The sequence below is a fragment of the Aegilops tauschii genome, chromosome 6, assembly GCF_002575655.3.
Source record: "Aegilops tauschii subsp. strangulata cultivar AL8/78 chromosome 6, Aet v6.0, whole genome shotgun sequence".
NCBI classification, from domain to species: domain Eukaryota; kingdom Viridiplantae; phylum Streptophyta; class Magnoliopsida; order Poales; family Poaceae; genus Aegilops; species Aegilops tauschii.
In genome coordinates, this window is record NC_053040.3 from 286148331 (window position 1) to 286155334 (window position 7004).

A 7004-nucleotide genomic window follows, 5' to 3' on the forward strand; every position below is an offset into this window, starting at 1 on the left:
TTTTCTTGCCTGGCACTTCTGAAGATAGTATAGCTCTTCATCGGTGTCATCGAACTCATCGTCGGAACATGTCTATCGAGAGGGAACAACAACCGGCAACAGAGAAGGAACACAATCAATGCAATGCACAATATGATGCATGATCATGACATGTCAATATGTTGTGATTTGAGCTAATGCAACTAGCAACAGGTTAAATGGAGTTGGTTTGAATCCAAGATTCAAATTCGAACTCCATATGTGATTGTTCATATGCCATTTAATTGGTTTGACCTGATCAATAGGTATAAGTTGTTCAAACATGCATGAAAATGCCATAAACAGATTCTTTGGATGTTTCTAATAATTTGTCATATATAAATTATTTGAATTCGAGCTACGGTTGAATTTCTATAAATTTTTGAAGTTTAAATCATTTTATGGATTTTCCTGGTTATTTAGAAATAAAACAAATCCAGAAAATGACTTATTGCGTCAGCATGACATCGTGATATCAGTAGGTCAACGGGCTGGTCCAGGTCAAACCTGACCAGTGGGGCCCATATGTCAGTGTCTAACTAACTAACCTATTTTAATTAGTACTAATCTAGAAATTAGTTAGGGGCTGGCCCCACATGTCAGTGACTTGCGAGGGGGAGTCAAACTGGGTCAACCCGGGTCAAACTCGCGTGAGTTGACCCAGGGCTCGTCGCTGGCAAGGCCAGAGATGGTGGAGGGGCTCGGGACTCCTCCTCCGGCGACCAAATGGCCGGCGGAGGGCATCTACGTGACGCGGGCACACGCCCGCGTCGAGTAGTGGTGGTGGTTGGGCCTGGGGTGGCCGGAGAGCTCAGGTCGACGCTACGGCGACCGGGGCAGCTCGTGCGGGGCACCTACGTGCTCTACGCGACGCGGCGAGGAAGCTGAGCATGACGGCCAGACTATTAGATGGTCAGAGACATGTCGGCGGCGAGCACAGGCGGCGGCGCGTGCGGGCGAGCAAGGTGCGGTGGCTACGGCGCACGAGAGCGAGAACAGAGAGGGGGAGAAGGGTCAGTGGCTCAAGGCGAGTGCAGGGGAGCGAACGGCGAGCTCGGGGACGGGCTGGAGACATCGTAAGGTCGCCGGCGATCTCGGTGGCCGAGCAGAGAAGACGGGTTGATGGCGAGGCGACAGGGCATCCGACGATGCTCATGTTGAGGGGGAGCTTCAAGGCATCGAGGCGGACGCCGGGGACAGCACGGGGAGGCGCTGGGATGGCTGTGGCTATGACGCTGCTCGTTGGCGTGCAGCGGGGTATTCGGGCGCGCTGCAGAGAGGGAGCAGAGGCGGGGAAAGGACGAGGGAGTGGGAGAGAGGGACCGGGGTGGCACGTGGCATCGTCCAGACGCATCTGGGAGGCGGCAGGCAGGCAGGAATTGGAGGCCTCGGGCGCGCGCGCGTCGACATGCCTCTGCCAGTAGGCAAAGGTTGAAGACGGTTGTGCCCTGCTAGGCTGGGCCGCCAGGTGGCCTGGGCGGGTGGGCTGCTGCTATAGGTAAGAGGCCCAGGTGAGTTTCTCTCTGTCTCTTATTTTTGTTTTCTATTTTTTTACCCTTGTTTTGATTTAGTTTAACCACTAAATCATTTTGGCAAATTCTGAGAAAAGTAGTGGGTGCAAGATGGGCTTATTCGAGAGACCCTCTACAATTTTCAGAAATATTGGAGCTGTATAAATATTTATAGAATTTTATAGCCCCAACTCAAATACTTATTGATTTAATTCAAATCCCAAATATGTCCTACAGAAATGTAAACCATTTTTGGTAGATGCTTCCACCTTAATCCAGAAATGATGAAGATTTTTAAAGGGCATTTTGAGTTCATTGAAAATATTTTTAGGTCAAACCTATTTGAATTCCATTTGATGCTAGGGTTTGAACATCCCCAATTCAAATTCATTTGAACATAAACATGATGACATGATGACCATGCAAAGACAAACAAAGACTGATCTAGGGCTGTGACAACTCACCCCCACTAAACAAGAATCTCGTCCCCAGATTCAAGACGTGAGGTAAGAAGACAGAGGGGACACAAAACTAACACGATCTTCATGATACAGGTTGCACCTCGTAGAAACATTGATTCATTGCATCATATTGGTCTTGATGTCTTGCTTTGAGAACTTCATCCAACACGACAATGAGAAGAGAGGGAAACTCTAAAGAGCCGATCTTCTTGAAGATCGAGCAACTCACGATCAACTCATGGAATGAGGCATAGCAACATCTCTTGAGTTGAGCCACAGAACACACATTAGGAGCAAAGGAAACAAGTAGATGACAAGGGTTCAATTTGGTAGGCAACACTACAAAAAAAGACACATCCGTGACATTTTGGGTCGAACGAAAATCTTTTCTGTCATACTTATGACACTTCTATGACGATAATGTTGACAAAACCCCGTATCATCATAGATGTGGTGGGGTCCTACTTCTATGACAGAAAATCCTGACAGAAAATGGGATTTTCGTCCTCGGTGGGCCGGAGACGCAGCTGCATGACATTCTTTGGGCCGTCCACGACGGAAAAAAACATGGTAGAAGTGAGGGCGCGGAAAATATCGGGGAGTCCCCGGTTATGGTGGGTTGTCGGGGGCCAAGCGATGCGCGTTTCTCTCGTACGTACACGCGTGTGTGCGAGGCGTGGGCTCTAACTGAACCCGAGTGAGGCATTGGGCTCTAACTGAACCCGAGCGAGGCATTGGGCACTAACTGAACCCGAGCGGTTGCACTGTAGGCTACACGTTACTGAACCCGAGCGATCGATCGATGGCTGTTAACTGAACCCGATCGAGTGATTCCTTCGCTACTGCTGCTAACTGAAGCCGATCGATGCTGCCTCTGGATGAACAGTGAGCATTGCTTGGGGGGTTTGGAACAGTTCCCGGTGGGGGTGGCTGAACAGGACCCTGTGGCGTTGCCTCTGGATGAACAGTGAGCGTTGCTGGGTGGTTTGGATGAATAGTTCCCGGTGGGGGTGGATGAACAGGACCCCGATCGTTCGAGCCGGTGGGGCAGGATGAACAGGACCCCGTGGAGGGCAGGATGAACAGGACCACCCCGTGGAGGGCAGGATGAACAGTAGACGGTGGAGGGCAGGGTGAACAGTAGCCCGTGGAGGGGTGGTTGAACAGGAGCCCGTGGAGAGGGCTGGTTGAACAGTAGTCGGTGGAGTAGCGCGCGGTGGAGGCTGGATGAACAGGAGCCCGTGGATGAACAGTCGCAGGTGGAGGCTGGAGGAGGTCGATGGTGGATGAACAGTAGCCCGTGGAGGCTGCAGGGGGTCGACGGTGGAGATGAACAGTATCCCGTGGAGTCCCGTTTTGCGGTACGCCACACCCCTCCCGATGAACAGGACCCCCGTTTCGACCGTAGCGCTCCAACACAAGTCCGTTTCCTCCGTTTTGCGGTACGCCACACCCCTCCTGATCAACACGACCCCTGTTTCGACCGTAGGAGGTCCGTTTCCTCCGTTTTGTGGTACGCCAGACCCATCCCAATGAACAGGATCCCATTTCGAACGTGGTCGGTCGAACACAAGGCCGTTTCCTCCGTTCTACGATACGCCAGGCCTCGTTTCCATCGGCTGTTCCGTCCAAGCCGGTTGGCTCCCACGCGTTCCGTTTCCTCCCGATGAACACGACGCATTCCGTTGGCTCCCCATGAACACGACGACGACGCTGTTTCTCCGTTCCGACCCAGCCATGTACACGAGCCCTGGCCTTACGTACGCGCGAGTAGGCATTCGAGACCCCGCCCGTATGTACGTACGTGGCCGTTTTTACTTTCTTGCACCCTGGCCGCTATACGTACGTGTACATGCTACGTGCGCGCCTCTACTACGACACGTGCGCGCCTCTACATCGACCAGTATGTACGTACACGTTCGCGACCAGAATGACAACGCTACGTATGCTTAGACCAGGTGGGTCCCGACTGTCAGGCACTTCCTTGCGTGCAAAGATGTAGCTGGTGGGTCCCAGCAGTCAGGGGGCGAATCTTTTTTTTTGTTTTTGCCCGGACGCACTTCCTTACGTGCGAAGATGTAGCTGGTGGGTCCCGGCAGTCAGGGGGAAACATTTTTTTCACGAAATACGGTGGCCCGTCCGGTGGGTCCCCGTTGTCAGGTGGAGGAATAATTATTTTGCGCGTTATAAGGAGGCACTTCCTTGCTGCGGCCGTGGACCCAGCTGTCAGCCTCTCCACGTACAGTCCACATCCAATGGAAGCCGTTCCTTGACCACGTTGACCACGCCGCACCGAGAGCACCAGGGCGGTGGACGACGGCAAGGCCTAGGAAGGGGACGACGCGGAGCCGGGGAAGACGCGGCAGTGGAAGCCCGCGCGGAGAGGAGTGTGAGGGTTCACTGGTTTGGTTGCGGTATGAGGCTGCCGTTGCCGCAGGGCCTGGCCAGCAGTGGGAATAGTAGTGGGTGGTGAGGCCTCCGCGGCAGCACAGCCGGCCACTGGAGGCAGGAGCATGCGGCACGACCGGCACTGCTTTGGGCGGCTGGAGCAACAAGACCAGAGGTTGAAGAAGCACTACGGCCGTTGGATGGACATCGTACGGTCACTGGAGCTAGAATCGTGCATATTGACAAAGCCCTCCGTCCCCGTCAACTTAGTAGGCCCACAAGTCAGCCTGCCACTATACTGGGTCCCAGCTAGCAGGGGGAGTATTCATTTTTGTGTGCGTAATAAGGACGCACTTCCTTGCGTGCGAAGATATAGCTGGTGGGTCCGAGCTGTCAGCGGCAGTCACGTTTTTCACGAAATACTGAGGCCCTTTCAGTGGGTCCCAGATGTCAGGTGGAGGAATCATTATTTTGCGCGTAATAAGGAGGCATTTCCTTGCGTGCGGCTGTGGACCCAGCTGTCAGCCTCTCCACGTACAGTCCACTTCAGATGCATGTCGGTCATTGACCACATCGACCAGGCCGCGCCGAGAGCACCAGGGCGGTGGACGACGGCGAGGCCTAGGAAGGGAACGACACGGAGGCAGGGAAGACTCGGCAGTTGTTTCCCACGCATAGGGGAGTACGACTGTACGAGGGATGGCTAGGCCAGCGATGGGAGTACAGTGGGGCGGTGAGGCCTGTGCGGCAGCACAGCCGGCCGCGGGGACGAGGAGCAGGCAGTCCCGCCGGCGCTTGTTTGAGCGGCTGGAGCAGGAAGAGCAGAGATTGAAGAAGCACGACGGCCGTTGGATGGACATCCAACAGTCACTGCTTGTGCGTCAACCTTTTTTTTAGGAAAGCCTCAAATCTATGGAAAACAGCATACATCCCATCTGCCATTATTTCTAATAATTTACAGCCCATTTGCTAATTCTTAAGGTTTTTTCGGAGCCCATATTCTTTTTTGTAGCATTACAGCCCATATTATGGCCACGGTTAAAAAATTATACGGAATTTTGCATATTTCGGTGCGGTCCGAACTGTTTTTAATCCCGAAATTTCGAGTCACATTCAAACTGATTTTAAAAATAAATGTATATCAATATAAAATGCAACAAATTGTCCACGCATAAAAATTAATGCAATTTAAAATCTCAAAATGAAAAAAAGAAATTTGAAACTAATTGCTGGTTTGATGTGTTTTAAAAATGTACAGCCCATTTCTCATTACCGATAGGCCATTTTCTCGTCCAGCCGAATGAAGCTCTCCTCGTCTTGAAAGATTGGCAGCGCAACAGGCCTGACAAAGCGACTTACTTGGCAAATCACAAAAAAACTGGGCTAGCCATTTTCAGAAAGAAAAAAAACTACTGGGCTGGTCTGTGGTAAACATAAAAGAGAAGGCTGTCTAGATAGGCCAGAGTGCCCCGCACAGCCCAGTTGACACCCTGCTTCCATCTCAAAAACAAATTAGACAAATGCCACTCCAATTATGGCGATTCATAAAAATGCCACTACAATTTTTGCAAACTTTGGAAAATGTCACTTCAATTTGCAAACTTTGAAAAACGCCACTCCAGACTTCGAGAAATGCCACTGGAAATGGCATGAAATGGCATTTTTCAAAGTTTGGAAATTGTAGTGGCATTTCTCGGAAACACCAGATTTGGAGTGGCATTTATGAAATTAACCCAAAACAAAAATAACTGGGCGAGCTGCTGGGTCCCTGGTGTCAGCCGCTCGTTGTGCAATTCTCTCGTTTATTGACTACATTGACAATGGCATGGGACCCAGATGTCAGAAATCCATTAGGAGGAGCCATTTTTTTTATTGGCTTGAAATAAGGAGGCACTTGCTTGCGTACTGCCATGACCTTGGCGGGTCCCTGCTGTCATCCTCTCCGCATACAATCATCTCCTGATTGTGTACGCGTCAACTTGGTAGGCCCACAAGTCAGCCTCTAAACCCGTGGAGGATAAATACAACCCATTTTAAAAAATAACAGCCCATTCCATACGTTCAAATGGAAAGCTCAACATTCAGAGCAAAGTAACAGGTCTGATCCATAGATAGAGTACTGAACTTCCACGTTGACAACCATCATAGCCAAGTTAACTATCTACTCCCACTAATACTCTAGTAGCGTACAAGTACTAACTAGACGATGCCGGCCGCCATCTGCGGTACACGCTAAACGCCGGCACCGGCGTCCTCCGCCTTGCCTCGGACTTGCCAGAGGTGCGATAGGGCGCGTTGCTCGCGCGCGTTGGCCCTTTCCCTGCCGGCGTGGTCCACCGAAGCTTCGGCTTCTAATCGGGAAACCCACTTGACGAGCTGGTAGTAAGAATCGGCGTCACGAACGCGTGTGTGCCCGACAGCCTCCAGGGCTATTTGCCGGGCGCCGGCCTCCATGTAGTCGGCCCAGTTGTGGGCGCTCTGCTCGCGACTCAGAGAGTCGGTGCGTTGCTGCTCCATGTCCCGCTGGCGGCGCAAATCGGCGATGCGCTGCTCCTCTGCCAAGCGGTCGCGCTCCAACAACTCCTGTTCCTCCGCCAGGTGGTCGCGCTCAACCTACTCCTCAATC